Consider the following 25,474-nt stretch of genomic DNA (forward strand, 5'->3'; position numbering starts at 1 on the left):
GTTACTGGTAGGAGCCGAATGAAAGTGTTTACACATAGATTGTTTCGTGGTGTTGGCGGAAGCTAGTGTTGCCTTGCTGTGTTGGCATTGATGTTATGGTGCCAGATGGTGGCTTGTAGTGGGTGTGTTGTTTCCTTAAAGTTGCTAGTAGGATTGCTTGCTTTTGGGCTAGCTTTGGGATTGATGTGTCAGTCTCTCAGTCTCTTTACTGGGGTGGAGCTTGACAACTTTGTAAGGAAGCTGGTTGGTGAGGTTGTCGATTGTGCTGATGGTGGATGGCTTGTAGTGGTGTTGATAAACCTGTGGTGGTTGGCTATTGTGGGTATGCCTACAGAGGTTTTGGTGAGTCCGGGTTTTGATGGTGGAGAGGTGGGGCCATTGGCTCGCGTTGTATCAAAATGCTTGGAAAAGAATCTGCACATGTTTGTCGTACTTGGTGATACTTTTAGTCCTTTCACACTGCCAAAACGGGCTGACTCATAAAGAATAAGACATCATAAAACAAGGGTGTCTAGTGCATAACCCAAGTGCATAAGATTTCCCTTAGTTAAGATAATGATTCTTGGGTTTGAAGAACACCTCGTTAGTCTGAGGCTTTACTCTAGGAAAGGTCTCCAATTCATGCAAGTCAACCACATTGGTGAGGTGGCCAATATTACAAGCAATGGCATTGTTTTTCATCTTCTTCATGTGGCTTACCATGATAAGGTTTTTGTGACCAGTGGTTGTTAGTGACAATGTTAGCAATCTCAACATCATCTTTGAGAGTTAAGACACGAAGTCCTTCCATCAAGGCTCGCCAAGCACATACGGGATCCATCTCAGTAGTAACACCCACTCGTGCCCCTACAACTTTTATAGTAGCATCACAACTCTTGCCAACATCACCTGCCAACATCACCATTGCCACAAAAAATATCCACTATACCAGCTACTATCATGACACTAATGGTCCTCATGAGTCCATCAAGGCAGAGAGTGACAACATCCATAGAAGTTATCAAACTTACTCTTGGTCACCGAGGCATGCACATTAATGGGAGGATAGGGCAAAGAACCATTAGCTTGCATTTTGTAGAGGCAGTCACCCCAATAGTTGTCTCCTCACACACATCAACCAACAAGTCAGTCCTTCACCTTCCGATAATTCTTGGGATCCTGCTTGATGCTCTCCACCACAGGATGATGGAAAGAACAATTTGAAACTCCAAGTGAAGTAGGATGATGGAAAAAACAATTTGAAATTCCGGTTTGTCTGATGAAGCAGGATCTTAAAGGGTACTAACTTTGACAAAGGCTTCTTCTGCCTTCACACCCTCATGGATGAGGAGAGTGGCATCACCACCATCATCAACAATCAAATTTGGGCCACCGCTTGACCCCAGACAAGGGATCTCTTAGTGCACCACAAAAATTTCATGTAAAGATAGAGGCAGTGCCATGAGCAATGGCAGTGATGACAACATGGTCTTAGATAGAGAAAATGTGGGAGGATCACTAGAGAACCTCAACACCAAGGGCGAGTAGGGTTTTAATCATCAAAACAATAGTTTAAAACATCATGTGTAGAAATCCGGTGATATGGGCTCCCTTCCAAAGCTAAGAGGGACCAAACTTGGCCATTCCTCAAGGATGCTCTTGTGTTTGCTATTGCTATGAAGCGTTTGCTTCTTTTGGAACTACAAAGGTCCTACTAGTGGCAAAGCTGCTATTTTTAGGTTTAAAGACAGATTGTAGTACTGTTCTTCGCATTTTCTCAGCTCCAAATGAAAGGGGGATGAGGAACTTAACTCTCTCTCTCTCTCTCTCTCTCTCTCTCTACATGAGACCAGGCCTTGAGAGGACAAGCTGCCGGAGTTGCCCGATCTAAAGGTCGAAGCTCGCGAGAAGGGGACTGGCAGAGCAAGAGCGATTAGAGAGAAGGTGATGGTGGCAAATTACTGAACCAGGTGACGAAGGGCTGAGCAGGGCGGTGCACAGGAGATGGTGCCGGGCACTACACAACACAGCTACATGGTGCAAGCGGTGGATTCCCCCGCCCCCCCCCCCCCCCCCGCCCCTCTCTCTCTCTCTCTCTCTCTCTCTCTCTCCACGCAAGCGATCCTCTCTCTATACGTAGGCAATTCTCTCTCTACACGCAAACAATCAATCACATGAAGGCAATCCACATACACAATCTAGGTGCCATGTCATCACACATCACGATCCAAGAAAGTGATGATTCAATACCTTCGATCGCCTATTGCCTATCTCACTTCTACTATTGTAATTTGACCTTACCGAACTCACATCTTTTATCAGCGGTTGTTGGATCGTGGGCGATCTAACTCTTGGAAGATTCCACGTTTCGGATGATTAAACCTCTTTGATCGTTGATTCTTGGATCGTGTAGTGGTCCGCCGACTCCACCGATCTCACATATTGAATTATCGAGCCTACTTTTTAAATCATGATTCGGCTTTACCGATCACACATCTTGAATTGTCGATTCTACGTCTTAAATCACGATTCGGATTTACCGATCACACTCTTGAATCATTGATTCTACTTTTCAAATTGCAATTTAGATTTATTGATCGCACATCTTGAATCATCAATTCTAGTTCTCAGATCACTTGCAATTCGGATTTATTGATCACACATCTTGAACGCCAATTCTACTTCTCAAATCAAGGTTCGACTTTAGAAATCGATACTCTTTAAAATGTCGTGATCCGACCCATATCGATCCGACTTTAGATCAATAATCGAGAGATCGATCTTTTGAGATTGTAGATTTGACTCAAGTGCCGCGTGGGCTAGGGTTCGAGGCTTATTTGTGCATGTGCTCATCAGCCAGCGAGTGCAGAGAATCATTTCCCCATCCATGATGAAAGCTTGGATGCCACCACCATGGTTGGCTTTGCTCATCTGCTTGATTGAGTGCCGTCTTTCCAGTTCCAACTTGCGAGTTAGTGTTGTGGTGACGAGGCATACACGTGTTGTGAGATCATGGTGATCTTTTTGAGTCCTAGGGTTGCTTGACGGTGCCACAAAAGTGTGTGCGTGATTCTCTTTGGGGTTTAGCACCATGGGCAACCCTTCTTTGATGGGCATAAGGATGGTAGGGCCACTACACATGGGCAAGGTGTTGCCTCTTACTGCTTGGGGTCTATGGGCTCTTCCAACTTTTTTGATGGTGGTGTCGGCACCACACGAGTCAAAGTGGAAGTTATCGCTCTTCGTTCCTTCTTAAGCTTTGGAGTTGGCATTAGAGGCATGGATTTGGGTCTCCATACACCCACTTGAATTTTACGTTTTGGGGTGCATTTATAGGTATTGGGGCATAGGTTTCTTTGATCTTGGGACCCAAATGATGGAGTTTCCTTTGTAGAATCCTTGTGCTTCTAGCAGTTTGGCCAAAATCCAATGAGATGTCAATTTTTAAGGTGATATTGAGTACTGTTAAGGCCATTGCTCGGACCTTTTTTGGTTTCTAGGTTTGTGTGGATGGTGAGGTTTTTGGGACCGAGATAGGACAGGTTCCGGCTCATTGTATTCTTGGTCCTCATTTTCACCATCCAATGTCTTTTTTTTACAAATGCTACAGATGTCAATCGACATTATATGGTGTTAGCTTCTGTGTTGTATACTTTGCGAATATCGATTGAAGTGGTCCAGGCGGTTGTGCCTGACTCATTGGCAAGAGTGCCTTGCCCATGGGATGAGTATTCTCTGCTCTTAAGTTTATTTTAAGGATTATTTATCTTTGCATATATAAATGTAAATAGTTTTCCAATTATGAACTAGTCTTACATCTCTCATGTAAGGCCTTCCGAGGATCATGGTGTATGACCCTCTTCTTTAAAAATCCATCACCATGAATGTGTGGTGGAAGCTTAGCCTAAATTCTTAAACATTGCATCCTAAAGGATGCCCAAAGATTTAGCTATGTTCCCGCACCATTAGCAAGCTTCATCATGAGGCTTGTGCATATGAGTGATGGGCTTCCCTAGGCCACCCCTAGCAATCCTTGGTGATTGTGTTGACACTAGCACCATCATCTAAGATTATAGAGACCTTCAATCCTTTATAAATGATAATAGGTAACATGATATTCATGCCATCGCTTTCAAAGTAATGTCCCAGCTTGTTCATGGGCATTTTTTATTGTCCTTTTGTCTTGGGTATGGAAGGAAAGCCCACATTGAGAGACCACATTTTATGGCATGTATCATCATCCTCTTCTTATACAGAAGGAAAGCCCAAATTTTATGGCATTTATCATCCTCCTCTTCTTAAAGTTTAGCTTGAGCTATGTGGGCTCTTAAATTCCAGTCGAATAAGTCTCTCTAAAGTTGAGAATTCTCTTGTACAAGAGAACTTATCAAGGACTGCTATGTCCCTCATGTGCAATAAGAAGGTTGTAAGGTTTGCTGTGTCCCTCGTGTGATGTTCATGCTCACTTAACTCGTACTCACACTCAAAGGAGAGCTAGGACATGCCAATGTGTAGGAGACATGTGAAACGATGATCCTTTCCCTAGGACGGGGTGCCTCTAATGGGGTCAAAATGAAGTCATCATCACCTATCACATCGGAGAAAATATTATGGTGACAGTGATGACCCATATGGCAGGCCAAATTTCACCTCCCACATTGAGTCCTCCTTCATTATATCTAGCAATGCAAAATTTGGTTAGATTTGGATCTAGAGGTAGAGGCTCAAGAAGTGGCTCTTTTTATGGCTCCTTGTTGAGAATGATTACAGTCTTGATAAAGGCCTTTGATGACAGTAAGGTTTCCTCATTGGTTATATGATTGGCTCTAGGGTGGGGTCAGTATTAAGAGACTAAGGTTATTTAAAAGGGGAGGAGAAGGGTGTGTGTGTGAATGGACTTATAGTCCACTAGCTCACCTATTTAAAGGTGGAGCTAGAAGGCATTTCATGATCATGAAGCTTAGTTATATTTTGAGCAACTTAATAAGCAAGATCTTTTCTTGTATTTTGTGAGTCTCTCTTCTCCACATATTTGATCTAGCATGAGCACCATGAAATTCTAACATGGTATCTAGAGCTAGGCAACTTGCAAGGTGTAGAATAGGTCAAAAAAGTGGTTTTTAGACTCATCTACCCCCAGCCCAGTGGAGGCCCTCTAGCAGCTTGAGGAGGCCGAATCTTGGCGTGATTTCAACTAGAAACTTGAAGAAGACCTCCAGGCGCTCAGTTTCGTACAAGCAATTGACTCTCTCAGCCGCAACATTGCACACTGAGCAGGTCGGCATACGTTTTCTACAGCGCAGGTTGTTGTACAATAATGCGCAGGTTGTTGTACAATAATGTGCAGCTTGTGGGAAATCTTAAGCCACACAAGCTTAGGGCTTTTGAAGCCCTAAGTCTGAAGAGTCTATAGTCAAGGTTTCAGTCCTAATGGCTGCTCCACACGTGCGCTAGAGTAAAAAAAACCAGGCTACTCACTTGGGAGTCATTGAAGCTTCCATTAAAGCTTCAAAATCAAGTGTCATTTTTGCACTAATCCTCTCCTCTTAGCTCGAAATCTCTTAAGTGCTTCTTGAAGTGTTTTGCTCCCGATTCTCTGATGTTGTGGGCATACACCATGAGGTGTTCATAAGCCTCATTGCCATCAAGCTTCATCAACATCTTCAAGTGCACAAAGCTTCTCTCAAAGTGTGCTTATAAGCACTAATAGTATTGATTAACACTAATGAGGCTACTAATCCAACAAAGGGTAGCCATTCCAAATTGTTTCTAAACACTAAGAGTGTTCCTAAACACTAATGGTGAATCTAATCACCAATGTAAGTGTCATTAGATGTTAGAAATGTGCTCTTAAGCAGCACTAATAGTGTTGCTAAATACTAATGGTGATCTTAATCACCAAACAAAGTGTTCTTTGACACTAATGAAGCTAATCTCCATCAGAATTAGTGGTTGGGTACAAACTCTAAATGCTAAACTATAAGCTTCACCATCTTAATCTCCTTTTTTATGCAACATCCTTGGCTTGATTAAGGGTTGTTGCACTCTCATAAGCCTTTCTCTTTCTACTTAAGCCAAAACATCACAAATTTTTGGTTTTTTCTTCTTCATAAATCAGCCCATTACTCTCTAGTAATCTCCTTCAATACCCAATGTCAAAGGACAACACCCAAATTAAAAAGTTCTCAGGAGAGGGCTTCCACACTTAGCAAGTCCTTGTCAAGTACAAGATGATATCCAAAGGTTTTTGGCCATTCATCTTTGGCACTAAGGCTATTGATCGAACTAAGGCTAAAGATATTGAAGATGATGAGAGGGCACAAGCCATCATCATGCTTCATCTTGATGAGGCTCTCATTCACCATGTGGACTAGCTTCCGACTGCAAAAGGAGAAATGGGATGAGCTTGACAAGCTCTATGGAGCTCGTGGGTGGTAAGAATTCCAAGATCTCACTTAAAATTGAATTTTTCCAGCTTGGAACTCAAAGAGGGAGACGGCATTGGAGCCTTCATCTCTCACTTGAAGGGCGTTATGGCTCAACTTGCATCAGTGAATGCGAGAATGGATGAAGATGATGCAGTGGTTGTTTTGCTAAAAGCAGTCAAGAAGGTGTACCCCACCTTAGTCACCACCCTATAGAACATTCCTAATCCCACCCTTGAAGGAGTCATTCGATCTTGTCTTGATAAAGAAAAGAGGCCAAAGGGAGGAGCTAAATCTTCAAATGCAACAACTTCATCGAATATCAAACAAGCTTTGTCACATCAAGTGATCAAAGTAAGATGTGTCCATTGCAAAAAGGTGGGTCATTTGGCAAATAATTGTTGGATCAAATATCCCAAACAAAATGAAATGTAACAAGTGTAAACAAACGGGACATATCACTTCCAAATGTCCTAACAAAGAGTCAGAAGCTAACTTTGTATCAGCCTCTAACTCCACTGAGAAATTGTTTTAAATCTCAATGTAACCACACCTATATTCCTAACCTTGTATGCCTAATGTTATAAAGGCATCCTATGTCCAATACTACCTATTCCAATTTTTTCATAGTTGGTATTGAGGGGGGTATTAAGTGACTAAGGTTATGTAAAAGGGGAGGAGAAGGGTGTGTGTGTGTGTGAATGGACTTATGGTCCACTAGCTCACCTATTTAAAGGTGGAGCTAGAAGGCATTTCATGAGCATGAAGCTTAGTTGTATTTTGAGCAACTTAATAAGCAAGATCTTTTCTTGTATTTTGTGAGTCTCTCTCCTCCACATATTTGATCTAGCATGAGCACAACAAAATTCTAACAGTTAGGGACTGGCTCAGGTAAGGGTAGTAGTCCTTAGTCAACCACTTGCTCAAGTATTGGCTCTAGTTTAGCATACAGTTTCCTCACAAGCTCTTGGGCTTGTTTTATTCGCTCTTTCTCCAACATGGGGTTGGTATACTCCTTGAGTTTCTTTGGAAGGTTTTCTTCTCTTTGGGAAGAGCTAGTTTTAATGGTAATTTTCTCATTAGGGTCAAAAACGGCTAGAAAAGGGCTGTTTGTTAATCTAAGGATTAAGAAATTATCCAATTGTGAATTGACAAGTATACAAAAGTATGGCATTCTTGTCTCCTCTAAATGTCTTCTTAACGGTTCTATTTTAGTGTGGCAAATGGCTAAAACGGCTTAATTTAGACATTTACGATGGCTAACATTAAAGTTTGGGTCTAAAATAGTGACATCTTGTTCCATTTTATATTTCAAAAAATCAAGTAGGAAGATACGAAATCTTCTCTTTTCAGGCTCTGAAAACAACACTATTAATGACAATCACCAAATTTTTTCAAACGTCTACTTTCCACCTTCCCTCCATTTTGGTATGGCTCATTTCTTTTTCACCTTCCCTCTAATTGGCATATGGCTTATTCTCCTTTCTTTGCATTTTCAAAAGACTCACTATTTCTCTCTCATCTGTGAGCTTCTATGGCGTCCTCACGTCGTCCTTCTCATAATATAACTTCTTGTGATTTTCATAACACCAGAGAGGATGGTGTTTGGAAACCCATGTATTTTTGTGTGAATGACTGTCTAACAATGCTTCCCTCTTGCAAAGGTGCCCACAGGGTGAAAAGAACCAAGCAAAATGAAGTGAAATCCCATTGGAAAGGTCGTGTTCTTGCCTTCAAAGTGACCGACAATGGCTGGCTTGCAAAAGTTCAACATGTCTACATGGCCAAAGACATGGTGTTGAACTTGGATGAACATCCAATTCTCCATTCTTATTGTAATTTAACAAAACTTTATCTATTTGATACAACACAATATTTCTCCTTCTGATATATTTGTTGTTTGTTTAATTTCAGTTATCTTTCCATCAACAGCTGTGGAGTGGCAGTCTATTGAGAGCTTAAGTGGCACATTCAAAGAAATTCACAAGGGGATTGCAGATGTAATGTATGCAGACAAACCACCTTCATTTTACAAATCAGTGGATATATTTGTGTATTTTGCAAAATATAGGGTTCCATCAAGAGAAGGTGTTCATGGAGAATTATATGACATACCTATTCCCACATTAATGTCACTGGAATGGGAAGTTCCTGATCCAAATACCATAACAAGCTTCAAATCCAAAATCAAAGATGATATTCTAAAAGCTATGTCTCGTGGAAGGATTTCAAGAAGGATAAAAATTCAATGGTTCTTGCCTATACATGTCTTTGTGGCATGTTTCAATACAATGGAATTGGAGAGGACAAGAATGATGTGGCTTAATAGAAGACTATCTACGACTGATCTGGACACTGTACTTGGAGAAGGATGGAGTACCAAGGAAACTTTTCATATTGGCGACAATATCAGTTGTAGAGTAAGCCCAAATTCTATGTCTATCTCATACCAACTATGTCATCAATCCCTAGTTTTGGGCTATGACTATAGGAGATGGAAAAGCAAGCTTGGTAGTTGGGTCCCTTTGGATTCTGAAGAGAATTGTCCAGAGTTTGAATTTAATATCATAGTCCATCCATTCATAGATCCTAGGAACCTCATAGTAACATCAAACTGGAGACTACAACATGTAAGAGAGTCGCTTGAGTTTCTGGATGAAACATCACCTGAATATAGATTCAAAGTAGATGATATTGTTGTCAGTACAAGGATGGAGAGTGTAACCTCATGCATCACATGTCTCCCCCCAAAAAAAGTTATATTTGAGCCACTTGCAAATTTATAAAGCTTTATAAACTTGCAAGGGCAAGTTTATAAAGCTGAAAAGGATTTCTCCAATAATGTAATCAATATATTCTGCTAAATTTCGTCTTAACTTCTTCACAAAAATGGTCAACATATTGTTCGCAACACAAAACAAGGTTTAACAGTTGAATATCAAATTATTGATACTGAATTTAAGTACAGAATATAGTCCCAAAAAGGGTGTGTTCATATGGACAAAATGAACAAAACAAAAGCCAATTTGTGGAATCACTCAACAAAATCAACTTTTCTTTTGGCATGGGATGACCCTGATTCTTTAGAGAATCTTTCTCTCTTCTGTTTGCTTCGATCAAATTTGGCTGATTGAGGTTCAAGTTCCAGAGTTTTGAGCTCTTGAGGTGTTGGAAAGGAAGACTTTGCAGTGGATTCCTCAACTGTGGTGGCAAGTTGGGCTCTTCTCTGAGATCTTTAGGTGTTGGCGAGGGAGATTTGGCAATGGGGTCTGGTTTTGGAGAAGGTTAGATTTGGAGGTTGGCTTTGGAGACTTGGCAGTCTTCTTGGGGAACATGAAAAAGAAATTGAATGGAGAGCCAACATTTGCCCTCTTACTTTCTTTGTTGGATGAACGACGCTTCTGAATTTTAAATTTCACTGGTGAGTGAAACGGAAGACCTTAAGTAGCACTCTTCTCTTTGACAGGGGTCTTCTCTTTGCTTGGGGTTTTCTCTTTGACAGGGGTCTTCTCTTTGATAGGAGTTTTCTCTTGAGCTAGTGAAGAGCTCTTCTCTTTGACAGGGGTCTTCTCTTTGATAGGAGTTTTCTCTTGAGCTAGTGAAGAGCTCTTCTCTTTGGCAGGAGGGCTTGGGGTCTTCTCTTTGATAGGAGTCTTCTCTTGAGCTGGTGAAGAGCTCTTCTCTTTGGTAGGAGGGCTTGGGGTCTTCTCTTTGATAGGAGTCTTCTCTTGAGCCGGTGAAGAGCTCTTCTCTTTGGCAGGAGGGCTAGGGCTCTTCTCTTTAGCAGGAGGGCTAGGGGTCTTCTCTTTAGCAGGAGGGCTAGGGCTCTTCTCTTTAGTAGGAGGGCTAGGGCTAGGGCTCTTCTCTTTAGTAGGAGGGCTAGGGCTAGGGTTCTTCTCTTTAGTAGGAGGGCTAGGGCTCTTCTCTGTAGCCTGAGGGCTCTTCTCTGTAGCCTGAGGGCTCTTTCCTTTAGAATGGGTCTTCTCTGTAGCCTGAGGGCTCTTTCCTTTAGAATGGGTCTTCTTTGTAGCCTGAGGGCTCTTTCCTTTAGAACGGGCTCTTCTCTGTAGCCTGAGGGCTCTTTCCTTTAGAATGGGTCTTCTCTTTAGTAGTGCTCTTTTTCCCCTTGGAAGATCTGCTCTTAGTAGGGCTCTTCTTTCTTTTCTTCTTCTCTTTGGCAGAGGTCTTTTTCTTTTTGGATGAGCCATCCTTGACATGGCTTTCCTTCTCCTCCTTTTTTCTTTTCTTTGAAGTTGTACCCTTGGCTCCTTTATTAGGTGGAAAGGGAGAATTAGGATCAACTAGATTGATAGATCTGTCCAAAACCAGACACTGCCTTCTCCCTTACCCAACTTACCCAAGAATCTGGATATTCATGCAACTAAGGCAAAAGAAAATAAGAAAATTTCTTAATATGACAAAGTCACTAAATGTATTGACCCAATCAATCAATGCTATTATTACATGAACTTACAGTAAGTGTTGTCATTCTAAATCTTGACTCAAGATATCTCCAAGCATTAGCAAGCACCATCCATCCACAAGATGTTGAGTCTTTCTGCAAAGGAACTTCCTGATTGTAGTACTTAAAATCTTCAAGTTTGTAGTCTTCATAGGTGGAACCTAGAAAACTCAAGATAAGTTTGGTAGCATTGCAAGCATAAAATATTGAGGGTCAACCAAACAATTGAAAACATACAAAATATTGCTCTAGAACATAAACCATGGTAAAGTTGATTCTTACATTTTACTTCTCCCATGAATGGATGCTAAAGAGTTCATAAAGATTACATCTCTATCCAATAGATTGAAGATAATAAGACTCCAATGGCCTTTGTGATAAGATGAATACTGCAATTAGTTGTAAATATTGTAATGATGGACAAAAGATAATTGAGTGTGAGTCTTACACTTCAACATAAGGGTATACAATGTAATTGCATGATGTCAGCATATCAAAGTTTTTGAGAAAACTTGCAAGATCCCCTTGCCTATTGAAAAGGCACTATGTAACAAGGGGATCAAGAATGGTCACTTGCATAGCCATTGAGTCAGGAAGATCTCTCATAAGACATCTGGAGACAAACAAAACATATCAACAAAATATGGAATCTGAGAAATTCATCAAGAAAGCAAAAGGAAATCCACACAAACCTCAAACAGATGAAGAGGACTGTGTGTCAGATATCTCAATATTGTGATTCACAAGCATACTTGTGTCTTCAGGGGCAATGTCACAATAAACCTCATCCTCTCCATGCATGGAGACATCTACTATCATTTGACCTGTTACATTCTGATAAAGCTCTGAATTGGATGCATGAAGAATTTCAGCTTGCTGAGAAAGAATGGCATCCTCTGTAATCTTCTCCTGCTCTCTCTCTTTCTCCACTTCTTCTTTAATATCCTGAGCTTTTCTTGTACTATAAGTATGCAAAATATCTTCAATAACAACTGATTGTTTGGGTTGTCTTGCTGGAGGAATATTAAGAATTTCAAAAGCCCTCATATCTTGACTTGGAATGGGTTAAAAAATCTTCACCAGCCTCTTGAAGACAAATAAGGGGCTATGACTCCCATCGGACTTTATCAAGATTTGTGTTTCTCATTTTGCCAACTAACCTTTCTAATATGTCCCTAACAACCTAAATAAATGGCAGTCGAGGGATGAGAAGACTAGTAGATTTCTGTGCCACTCTGATCTCTCTTAATGACTTCACCTAATAGTTTAATCTCTTTCTTGTTGTTGCCCTAGCACGAGGCTCTAGAGGAGGCTTTTCTTGTTTTTCATCGCTAACTAGCTTTTTGGAAGATCCTGGTTTGTCTTCAGCTTTTTCAGTCTCCAAAGGGGGGGTAGACTTTCCTTGCAGTCTGTTTTGTCCTCGCCATTGAAGTTAAAGAAAAAAAAGAGACCCGATCAAGGTGATTTGTGTGTTGAGATAAAAAAAAACTCACAGTGGCCCAAACGAAGCGATGGGGCGGATCCAAAGTGGTTGGATAAGCACTATCGCTTGATTCGGGCAATGACAAATGGAGATGGAACTCAGCGATTGAAGGCTTCCAAAAGTATTGGAAATGTGCAATCGCTTGGTTCTAGCTTGATTCGGTATGGCCAAGCGAAAGTGGAGGATCCCGAATGAAGCGATTGGGCGGATCCAAAGTGGTTGGATAAGCACTATCGCTTGATTCGGGCAATGACAAATGGAGATGGAACTAAGCAATTGAAGGCTTCTTAAAGTATTGGAAATGTGCAATCGCTTGGTTCTAGCTTGATTCGGTATGGCCAAGTGATAGGGGAGGATCCGGAATGAAGCGATGAAGAAGGTTTGATTGATATGGATGAGATCTATCGCTTGATATGGGTGAGAAGGGTAAAAGGAGATTCCGGGAAATTCGGAGGAGTGATCTCGCTTGATACCGTGTCGGTGAAATATAGAAATGTTTTCAAGAAAATTAACTTTTTATACCTCGAATCCGTCGTACATAGGACCGTTGGATACACGTGTCATGCAATCATTTTTGTCACGTGGTACAAACTGTCACTATTTAAGGTGTTTTTGCCACGCTCCACGTGCTCCATCAGATATTCTCAAAAACTCTCTCTCATTTTTTTTTCTAAACTTTTGGGCCACTTATTTTCGCTTAGTCAAGCTGTGCCATATAGTGACTTCCAAGCCCTATTTTGCAAAATCCTCTGTTTTTTTTTCGAACCTTCAAATTGCCAAATCCCGCACCAAGCAATAGAAGCATTCCAATTTTTTTGGACTACTTATGTTCGCTTCATTTGGGCTCTTTCATATCAAGACTTCTAAGCCTTCTTCAGAATTATTCCAGCGTTTTTCTCCAATATCACAATGAGTAAAAGTGTTGAGGGATGACATGAACTTATTGAAGAAAGCCCAAGTGAATGACTCTTGAATGCTATTTTGCAAGATGGTCATGACATGAAGGTATACGTAGATGCAGTGGAGATATTCAATCCAAGGTTTGTTCTTTCAGATGTCTTGAAGAAGCTTAAGGACATTCTTGAAGAGGAGTACAAACAATTTGAAATGTCAATTGAAGCTCATTGTTTTCATATCGGCGACAATGATTTTTGTCACCTTACTGATTTTACTCAGCTGTCAGTGGAGAAAGCCAAAGTTACAAAGAGGTTCAGTAGATTTTCAAATAGAATCTCTTTCACATGCCCTTCATCCATTTCTTGTCCAATTCATAAAAAGCTTTGTAACCTTGTCCCCAAGGATGTCTCCTTTCTTTTCTTTCTATTTTTGAGAGCAGAAATACAAGATAAAGAGCAACAATTAGAAATTGATGCAGAGAAGGAGGAAGAAAACTTAAATGTCACCACAGTCTCAAAGCTAGAGAAAAGTGAGATTTTAGAAGAGGAAGAAATTGATGTTCAAGCTGAGGAGAAAGAAAGTGCCAATCTTGATGTTGCTGAATTTAGGGCTTTCACTGTTACTGAAGAGTCCTTAGAGGAAGCAAGCATATCTGAATCCTCTGTTATTGTTCCAAGCCTTCCTTTCTTCTATATCAATGAGAAAGATTTTATTCCTTTGTCCTATCTTCAATGTCTCTTCAATATCAGGGAAGACTACTGTATTGCAGCAATTTCACAAGCTTGTGAGGTGACCAAAGACTTTATTGATACAGAAGTAGAGTCAAAGGAAGAGTTTTTGGCACTTGATTTGCAAACATCTGACCACTCATTTATCCCTGCTCCTGATGCTCTTGCCTTGTGCCTTAAAAGAGTGGATGAGGAGAAACCTTCCCTTAGAGATGAGGATTTTGAGAACAGGCTTATTGAGTTAGGTGTAGAGTCTTTTGGCAGAGATTTCAAGCTTCAGGCAGATTCTGATAAAGTGGAAAGGGTTGGCTCATGCAACTTGATGAAAGACAAAGTAGTAATGGAGGATGAGTTGCAGAAGGTAGTTTTTATCTAATCTTTTGCAAAATGTTATTGTGATTGTAATTTTTATAAAGTGAGGTTTTTGTCTTGCAGATTGAATTGCTTGATAAGGATGATTTTCTAGGAAGATCTAAAGGCAGCAGAGTGAAAGCTACAGAGGCTAGGTCAAGAAGGCCTTCATCTGCTCTCATGCACTACTTACCTACATTGGATAAGGCTGTGTTCTGTGCATTCCACATGAACTTCTCTGAAGATGCTGAGTTGCCAAGGTGTTGTCAAGGTTCATGGGATACACTCCCCTTCAAATAAATGCTAACAAGGTCTTGCTTCTAGAGAGAGCTGCTGCTGTTAGAATCTTTGGATATGCTACAGGTTTCAATGCCTCAAGAGCAGGATACTTTCTTTGCTACTCTAGCTATGTAGCTGTAGCTGAGGAGTCAGATATCAATCTTCTTGGAGGTTATAGAAGGAGAAAATTTTTGAGATACAGAGGTGACATGCCAAATAGTCCCAAGAGAATAAAAAACTAATGTACACACAATATTTTGCAAGGACTGATTATAATTCAGCAAATATTTTGTAAGAGGTACAAATGTGTTAGTAAATCATTAGTCTCTATCTTGAGGTGTTTGTGTAGTTTCAGATTGCTGGTTCTTTGATCTCATCCTTTATAATTGCCTCTTGTAGAACCAATTGAATAACTCTTTAAGTGCATTGCTTCTTCTTTGACCACCTCCTCTTCTGGTACATGTGAAAAAGGAAGTTCTCGCTTGATAGTGAGACTTTTCCATTCCTTGTGTGTTCCATGTTTCAAGGGGTCCTTTTGTAGCAAAATATGGTCCATGCAAGTAAAGAATATGCTCAAAGACAAGTCTTTGTTAGTAAATTTAAGAAATTACACTTTAATTTTAAATGTTTTGATAAGTCTGAACACTCACCAAGTAATAAGTTGTCTTTTTCTCCCTAGGCATCTATGATAGCTTTTATTAAAAACTTTATTGCTTTTTTGAAATCATTTGCATAAGTATTTGAACCAGCTTGTTGTCTTAGGACTTTGAAAAAATTGTCGAGTTTTTTCCAAACTTCCATACGTTTGTTGGCTACATCTGGTCTACTTTTGACATTTGTGGTGATGACACATAGATGTTTCCAGCAGTTCCACATTGCATTGACTTGTTTGGTGTCATGGTTGCTCAAAAATCTTCTTGCTTTTGCTCCTCCCATTGAAACATATGCAGAACATCACCTGTACCTCTAGAAAGAACAGGATCTTTTTTAAGATGCACCTCGCCACCATGGAAACCCATTTGAGAGAGCAAGGCTTCGCATTTTTCTATGCACTCATCTGCAAGTTTAGTCGGCTTAATAGAATATGCATAGTCCAGATGAAGTCGGAGCAATTGTCCAAGATTCTTATCTCTACATGCAATGTACATATATGCACATTTTTTAAATGAATTGGTAGAATTGGATCCCAAATTTTAACAGAAGTTGGATAATCGACAACATTCACATTATTTCTAGATGGTGGTTTTCCAATCTCATTTTCTGCAAGCCATTCTCTTGTCCCTGTGCTTGCCATGCAATAAAGACATGGATATTTGGTATTTGCTCCTCCACATACACCAAACATACACTTCAACGCCTTGAGGTCAGCACTCAAATGCCATTCCACAATGAAATCACCTATGTCGTCTACATGAAGGTGTTCACCTGCATTTTGGCTCTGAATAACTGAAGGAATGTCTGTTTGTGAGAAGAGCCACTTTAATGTTTCATGACTCTCTACTGGCACATGTGCTGATCCAATCCACCATAGCTCCATTTCTGATTGAGTTTTGTGGTATGGAGAATCAAGCTTACCTTGACTATAGTCCAATGCTTTATTCATTAGGGATATAGATATTCTTTCCATTTTTCGACATTTTTGGATTTGAGCTTCATCTAATTTTATAACAAATACAAGTTTTCCTTCACAATCTATTTCTCGAATGTTGTAATATCTCACCATAAAAGATTGGACTTTTCTAATGTTCATCCAAATATTATTATAAACGTTGTATTCAAAAGATAATTTTTTTTTGTCTCTCATATGGCATTGTTCCCTCAATATAGAAATACTCTCCGAAATGTTTGGAAATTTCCTCATTTAACAGAGTTCTATATTTTCCAACATTGTGAGGTCTAGGCAACCCAAAAGCTTTGATTTTGTAATACTTAAGGACCCTGAACCAGGTTTTAGAGATGGCTATGTATCCCTTTCTACTCACTCCCACTGTGTCACAAACTTCTTGCATTTGGGAAGGCTGTCCGACCAATAAGTCCATATCTTTTAGTAGATGTTGAAAGACTAGTTTTTTTTTAGTTTGATTTTCAAGAAGTTTCAAAAGTTTCAAGATATCCGACCTATTCATAAGCTCATTCAAAAATCTTACCCTTTTCTGAGCATTAGACATGTTAAATCCTAGAAGGGTAGTAACATGATCTCTTACAAGTTTTAACCTTTTTTGCCTTTGTCCAGATCTCTCTGTCAAGTTAACTACATCCCGCATTCGTTTTACTTGTGCTCTTAACCCTATTGGAGTTTCTTTTAAGGTTTTCAATCGATCATTTTCTTGTTTCAAAGACACTATTTTGTTTTCAAGTTCTATAATTTTTGTTGCATTCAAAGATAAAGTATTTTGAAGATATGTAATATATTATGCATGTGATTGAGATAGTCTTGAACTATAACCAAGTAAGCCATCCACCCCATCACCAACAAATCTAATCAAATCATGTGGTGTGTGAAAAGAAGGATACCGTCCTGTTCTGGGATCCGGTGGATATAGACTTCCATCTGTCCATAGGTCAATATGCTTCTTTCCTTCGTTTTGCGAAGATGTTGAGCTTCATTCGCACATGAAAGGGGTCTTTGGTAGACCCTCCGTGTAGTTGCATACTCTTGGTTGAGCTTGATATTCAAATGAAACTTACGATTAGATGTATCACTCATTACTAATAGAGCTAAAAATATTAGCAGAGCTATTAGAACATGAGAGACGCAGAAGAATGAGAATGAGATGCACTACAAGACAATGCTGCCATACACGCGTTTCATACACGCGATAAATTACGAGCTTGTGTATGGTCGCACATGTATTTGAATAGAATCGGACGTGTGTATTTGGCATTTAAATTCACGTGTATATTTGCATTTATCAACGCGTGTATAAATGCGTTTATATACACGCAATAATACACGCATCAATACACGCTGCCATACACGCATTAATACACGCATGGTAAAGAAAAACTGAAGAAAAATTGAATTCTTTTACAAAATTAAGAACTATTTTCTTTAAACCATCTCATAGTACATTACAGTATACATCATTACACAATCCCACTACATGCATTTACAACAATGAAATATATTCAAAAATAAATCATGCATATGAGATGATAATTAAAAGACAACACATACAATAGAAATGTCATCAATTTAGAATGATACAGTGACGGATTGGTTAGGGTTCGATCTCATCTTCAATAAGATCTATCCTTGCCCCGGTCGGCCCCCGCGGAGCCGTGCCCTCACGCCCCCCCCGGCCGGCCCCCGCGGAGCTGTGCCCTTGCGCCCCCCCGGCCGGTCCCCGCGGAGCCATGCCCAAACACCCCGCGGAGCCGTGCCCTCACGCCCCCTCCCCCCCGAGCCGTGCCCGAACATTGAAGCATTTATAGGAATTGTCTCATAATTAGACTTGTTTTTTTAATCAATGAAGATTAATTTAATCATGACATTGAAGTTGTGTGGTAAAAGTAGTTATATTTTGCTTTCTAGTAACGACAGTAATAATTTTGTATTCAAAGTGAAGCTCTTTGTTGTGAGTCTCTAATGCAACTTTTGTGTCATGTTTTCTTGTTTGAAATATTCTAAGATTTTGTAGTTGTTGATAGGCTAGTACTGGAAAATTTGGCAAATTTTTAATTTAGCGAATGAATCACTTGCAAGTATGTTTTAAGTTAAGCAAAAGAGTCTCTTTTTAAAGTTCTACTTTATTGGGCACATGAAAAAATTCTTTTGGTGCTAGATTTGGATTGTTTTTAAAGGATTTTTTTGGTCTCTCAAAACTACAACTCACAACGACCGGTTGTATTTTCAAATGGCTAGGTGTTCACTTCCTAAAATGTAGTTGGTACATCACAAAAAGGCAAAGAGAAGGTTGGTGAGCCTCTTGGTATGTCCGATATTCTTGCAAGCAATTCTTATGTTGATGGAGAGTCTAGTAGCTCGGAGCAGAGCCTTGATGATGAGCTTGTGATCATCACCATTTATGTAGATGATCTTATTGTTGGGGATGACAACTTGGAAGAGATTTCAAGGATGTGGAAATTCTTCTCAAAGGAAGTTTGAGATGAAGGATTTGGGAGATCTGCGCTAATTTTTGGGAATTGAGGTCATTTGCACACCTGAGGGTATTTGATTGTCATAGCGACAATATGCATTGGAATGTTGTCCAAGTATGGGATGGCTAATTGTAAGCCAATCTTGGTGCCATTAGATCAAAATGGCAAGCTTAGTGTGGATGCAGGTTATGTGTTGGAGGATCCCACTATGTACAGGAAGATTGTGGGGAGTTTGATCTATGTCACAATCAACAAGCCAGATTTGAGCTTAGAGAGCCAGTTTATGCAAGTTTCGTGCAAACCACATCTTGACAGTGTGCGATGCACATTTTGGTATTTGAGGGCCATTGTTGATTATGCATTGTTTTATGCAGCAGGTGTACCATTGGAGCTATATGGGTACACAGATGCAGATTGACCAATTTTTTAAACCAATCTCAAAACGCAAGCTCCTCAAAAAGATTTGTGATGCTAGTTTTGAATACAAATAAACGTTGTTCAAAACACTCTCAAAACCTAGAAATCCTTGAACACCCCCCCCAATGAGGATTTAAATACCAAAAATTGTTTGAAACTACAAGTGTCTAAATCTATTCTAGCACAAGAAATTCTTCCTCTTCATGACTAACTTCTTGATTAGTTTGCTGGTGTCCTACAATGAGTGGTGTTGACTCCGTAAGAGGAATATCAATATCCATAGTATGTGGATCTTCATAAGGCTCAAGATCTACAAACTGCATTTCATCAGGTCCAAAGGGAGACTGAGGTTCTCCAGACGCATCCACAACTCTTGGGTTTGCTGCCATGTTTTTCATTCCAACCTCTTGAAACTCATCCGACAATTCTTTCATTGCAGTGACTCGTTGTTGAAGAAGATCAACATCAATATCCATTTGATCAATTTGTAAGGCTATGATTAAATTTATTCCACTATCGATATTCTATACTCCATTGATAATGGTATCGATGTCCTGATCATCCTCATCAACATCACCATCATCCTCAATGGTAGGGTCATTCTCATGATCATGAGAAATGGCATGCTCATCCTCATTATCATGATCATCTCTTATTTCTTGATCATCGATCACAACATCTTCATTGGCATGTTCGACATCATCTTCATTGCGACTTGTTACATTCTCCATATGCTCCATATCAGTGAATGTATTATACATCACTTTGGAACGTGGTGCAATAGGGATGACGTACCACCATTTAATGTCATGCACCATTGGTAGATAGATAACCTACTCAAATACACATACTACAGTAATTAATTAGCATATCAAAAGTCAAGGGATACGCGAGCTTAGATATATATGTACATGAAACACATTAGTAAAAAAATGCATACCTGCTCACATTGTTGTGGCAATATGAGCCTATCTTTCTTTGTTTGCCAAAACTTTGTAGAGTCAATAGTTACATAGCCACTTGCATGGCGTTTTATCGTTGCATCAGGCCCTTTTTCCACCACGTTCATTTGCCATTTGACATCCAAAACATACACAAAGAAGCGACGAAAGTCAAGCCTAAATATGTCTTGGATTATGCCACAATAATCATCCATTTTTCCATTAGCTCCCTCAAAGCTACTAATGACACCGCAATCTTGTGTATTTCTCTTTTCATCAATTCTTTGTGTTTGAAAATGCTTGCCTTCACACCATATAGCATTGAACATAGTGCACTGGACCAAAATAGAAGCAATATTTGTGTAAGCAATGTGAATAAATATTAAAAGCAAATCACTTACAACTAATGCAAAACATTAGTTCTATGTACCTTTAACATGCATCCTCGTGCATACGCCCATTCTTCTGCCGTGATATGCAGCCCCTCGTCGCTCTCTGCTCTCTCCATTTCCTCATGCAACCAATCAACATGGATATTATTCGGAAGTGTTGCTAGATGCTTAGGGTACGCCTTACGAGAGCCATGTTGCCTCCGAAAGAGAGCTCTTTCTGCTTGCCTTTTTGTCTTTGCATCCTCATATCTTGTAACCCATCTGCTCATCACATCACTATTAAGGATACAAGTGAAATTGAGATCATCAATCAATGTTCTGTCAATTACTTTACGCTGTCCTTTTCCTTGAGGCACAATAGAGGACATCCTCAAGTCCTCTTCATTGCTCCATAGTCGTGGCAAAGAGCTGTCCACCTGACCAAGAAATTCTGAAATATATACAAGAGACTCTTGTATCAACCAACCCTCAGCCATGCTTCCTTCAGGCCTTGCACTTTGCCTCACAAAGTCTTTTAAGGTCTTCATGAAGCGCTCTAGGAAGAACATCCAACGTGCATGCACAGTACCACATAAAGCGATTTCGTCCACTAAATGCACAATGAGATGTAGTTGACTTGTGAGAATGGTTCGCGGAAAAGTCTCCTCGAGCCTATCTTTCTTTGTTTGCCAAAACTTTGTAGAGTCAATAGTTACATAGCCACTTGCATGGCATTTTATCGTTGCATCAGGCCCTTTTTCCACCACGTTCATTTGCCATTTGACATCCAAAACATACACAAAGAAGCGATGAAAGTCAAGCCTAAATATGTCTTGGATTATGCCACAATAATCATCCATTTTTCCATTAGCTCCCTCAACGGTACTAATGACACTGCAATCTTGTGTATTTCTCTTTTTATCAATTCTTTGTGTTCGAAAATGCTTGCCTTCACACCATATAGCATTGAACATAGTGCACTGGACCAAAATAGAAGCAATATTTATGTAAGCAATGTGAATAAATATTAAAAGCAAATCACTTACAACTAATGCAAAACATTAGTTCTATGTACCTTTAACATGCATCCTCGTGCATACTCCTATTCTTCTGCCGTGATATGCAGCCCCTCGTCGCTCTCTGCTCTCTCCATTTCCTCATGCAACCAATCAACATGGATATCATTCGGAAGTGTTGCTAGATGCTTAGGGTATGCCTTACGAGAGCCATGTTGCCTCCGAAAGAGAGCTCTTTCTGCTTGCCTTTTTGTCTTTGCATCCTCATATCTTGTAACCCATCTGCTCATCACATCACTATTAAGGATACAAGTGAAATTGAGATCATCAATCAATGTTCTGTCAATTACTTTACTCTGTCCTTTTCCTTGAGGCACAATAGAGGACATCCTCAAGTCCTCTTCATTGCTCCATAGTCGTGGCAAAGAGCTTTCCACCTGACCAAGAAATTCTGAAATATATACAAGAGACTCTTGTATCAACCAACCCTCGGCCATGCTTCCTTCAGGCCTTGCACTTTGCCTCACAAAGTCTTTTAAGGTCTTCATGAAGCGCTCTAGGAAGAACATCCAACGTGCATGCACAGTACCACATAAAGCGATTTCGTCCACTAAATGCACAATGAGATGTAGACTTGTGAGAATGGTTCGCGGAAAAGTCTCCTCTACCAAACAAACCACCTCCACTGCCATAGCACGCGCATCATCCAACGTGGCTGGATCAATTGCTTTGGAACTAACATATCTGAAAAATAAATAAATAGTACGTTATACCTCATGCACGTTCATTTTGCAAGGTATAATGAAGGGTGATCTGACATGGGTTTTACATACCTCACAAGCTCGCCCATCTTATAAATACATTTTTTCAAACTCTTATTTGCACAATGGTCGATGCTAGTAGGTAGTATGAACTGCTCACATAAGAGCACATGTATGTATGGTTTATGGCATTACAAAATTTAATTTCAACGTACAAGACTTGAAAAACACTTACTTGAAGCATCTTGTGCCAATCGTGGGACTTCAACCCATATAGTTGCTCAACGCCTCTTTTCTTAGTGGTTGTAAAGGCTCCCTTCAATGATCTCATGCATCCAGTGGGAGTACGCAAAGTGGTGATGGCCTGCTTTACCTGCTTCTCCTCTTTCTTTGATATAATCCATGGTGCAGGCGGAAGACGAATGTGCCCACCCACCTCTCGTGGCCAAGCTTGACGCATATGTCCTGCGACCCGCAAGTCCTCACGTACGCTAACATTGTCTCGTTTACCAATAATATGTTCCCAAATACTAGATCCCACATTCTTGAAGATGTGCATGGGATCAAGAAGATGGTTGATCTTAAGATGGGTCCAATATGGTAGCCGAAAAAAAATGGAGTACCTACACAAGGGATTACTCTATGTGACCTTTGAGACTACACAAAACAAGATTGAAAAAACATTACTATACCTGTTCATGCCATCTGGAGGAAGAATAGTTGTAGACTCCCAAATACGCTTCCAATCTTTTGCACGAAGTGTTTGTGGAGGAATGTTACTCTTACTAGCAACATATTTAGGATGATCTGAGGGGAGAAATCGATGATGATTATCGAATATGGTCTTACACAAACCGTCAGCATACTCATGTACTAACGAAGGGCCACAAACAGGACATGCATGTTTACCCGATGTTTTCAAACCTGTTAAAATATAAATAAAAGTTAGAATAATAAAGTCAATATATATAATTAATATATATAGCCAATAGTATTAGAGTAGGGAGGTAATTAGAATTCTTACCAGAACAATTGTTGTATCCTGGAAAGTCATGCATTGTCCACATCAACACTGCTTTTAAGTCGAAGTGTCCAGAGGAGGGAGGCCTACTAATGTCCACCACCGTAACACCTCTCCATAGTTCCTCCAACTCATCAATCAACGGTTCAAGATAAACATCCATATGCTTGACTTTATGTTTCCCTAGAATTAGAAGGGATAACATAAGATGTCCCTTCTTGATCGCCATTGATGGTGGAAGGTTGTAATTCACCAACACAACTGGCCACACGCTGTATACAGTGCTTTTGAAACCAAATGGATTCACTCCATCCATACCTAGGCCAAGTCTCAAGTTTCTGGGCTCTGTTTTAAAGCTGGGCCACTCATCTTCAATATGCTTCCAAGCAGGAGTGTCTGCGGGAATTCTCCACATGCCATCATCCGATCGATGTGAGGAATGCCATGACATAAGCTCTGCTATGGATTTGCACTTGAACATGTGTTTGATGCGAGAAATTATAGGAAAGTGTCGCAAGACTTTACGAGGTACATCAAAACTCTTCATATCTGTTCTATACCTTGCTTCACCACAAGTGGGACAATGTCGAGCCTCCTTATGCGTCCCACGAAAGAGAATGCAATCATTGACGCATGCATGTATGCGATCATAATCCAATCCTCCAAGAGATGTCACATAGTGCCTCGCTATGTCTCTTGAGGTGGGTAGTCTATTTCCCTTTGGAAGCATGTTTGATAATAGCCTGCATCCAATATCATCAATTATAATTAGTCTTAAATCCTAAACCTTAAACCACTAATTCAAATTTGTAAGTTAGAATGCTTACTTCAATAATGCGTCAAGACTTGCATTGCTCCATCCATAAACTGTTTGTATATTGAGTAGTTCAAGTGAAGCACGTAAAACAGAGAATGTGCACCCTTCAAACATCGGTGTCGAGGATGAAGCCTTGTAAAGATGCTCTTGTTCCATATCATCATCGTCCATACCTTTGGGATCATCCTTAAAAAGATTCCGCACCATATCATCAAGCACTTCCTCTTCCATAACTTCGTGGGGTGCAGGGCTATTGTCATCCCTTTCCCACTCATCTCTGACAATAGATCCCGAAGCTCCAGCATCATCTCGTTGATGCTTTGCGTGCTCACGTTACGCGTAGGGCACCATGTTTGTAAGATTCCTCCCCAGCCTTCGAGGTATACAGGAGTAAGAATCTCCCTTTCTGATCTTATAATTATTCCCTCTCTAAAATAAAAGAAAGTTCTGTTTAACAAAGGAAGACCCTTTTCCTAGAATACTTCTCAAGAGTCCCACCTGTTTTAAGGATTCAGAAAAATGAGTTCAGAAGTGAGAATCGATGTTATGGATATCAAGGTTTTGGTCTTCATTCGAGTACGGCCCAAAAGAAGTTCTTTATCTCTTGGGGAGTATATGAAGTTATCCCCCAGATATTGTGAGCCTTATATCTGAATTCAATGAAAGTAGGTGACTTAGCCTACAAGCTTCTTTTATCTCTTCATCTCAAAATTCTTAATGCCTTCTATAGAAAAATGTGTCAAACCCAAATCATGGAAAGACGGTAAAACTTCAGTGGCAAGTTACCGTTGGCTTCTAAGTTACGCTAGCTCCTTCCTTTATATAAGTCGTAACTTTTACTTGTCGCTCACAGTAATCTTACTTCCATCGATCTCCTTTCTTTCTTAATCTCCTTCATGGCTTGGCAACAAGAACTAGTTTTATCCATAATGATTCCTCACCTTCAAGATGCAAGTGAATCTGTGAAGAAGGATTTTATAGAGCAGTATGAGCGCTCACTTTTCCCTCACTTGGGAACTTCTGTAGCGCAAACCAAATGGCGGACCTATCAAAACATAACTAGGGTAACACCCTGGGGCCAGCAGCACTTTCGTAACAATGTCCGCTTGGCCATGGTTATTGAAGCTTTGGGTTTGGGTCCCCGATACTACTGTGTCATGAGATCAAGGCATCTTGGGTTTTCTGAGCGGGTCTTCTTACTGGCGTGTTTTCTTCCTCATGAGAAGATATGCCTTTATCCCGTTTTTGGCTTGCCTCTCAGAGGTCCTTTTGTTAGATCACCTCATACCACTGAGATAGGTGCAGCAATAACCAACAGAATTGTTCCCATAGATGAGTTACCTTATACTTGTGCAGCTTGTGAGGACTGCTTTTGTGATCATATGATGGACGGGCTTATGGAAGTGTAAAGAGTTCTTCTATCTT

General features: G+C 40.2%; 1 pseudogene; it reads right to left on the reverse strand.

Moving 5' to 3' along the window:
• Window positions 1-543: 543 nt before the first annotated feature.
• LOC147621817 (adenosylhomocysteinase 1 pseudogene) lies at window positions 544-3,260 on the reverse strand (annotated as a pseudogene).
• Between the last annotated feature and the right edge of the window lie 22,214 nt (window positions 3,261-25,474).

The sequence above is a fragment of the Cibotium barometz genome, chromosome 29 (genome assembly GCF_041138505.1).
Source record: "Cibotium barometz isolate CiBa-2024 chromosome 29, ASM4113850v1, whole genome shotgun sequence".
In the NCBI taxonomy this organism is placed as follows: domain Eukaryota; kingdom Viridiplantae; phylum Streptophyta; class Polypodiopsida; order Cyatheales; family Cibotiaceae; genus Cibotium; species Cibotium barometz.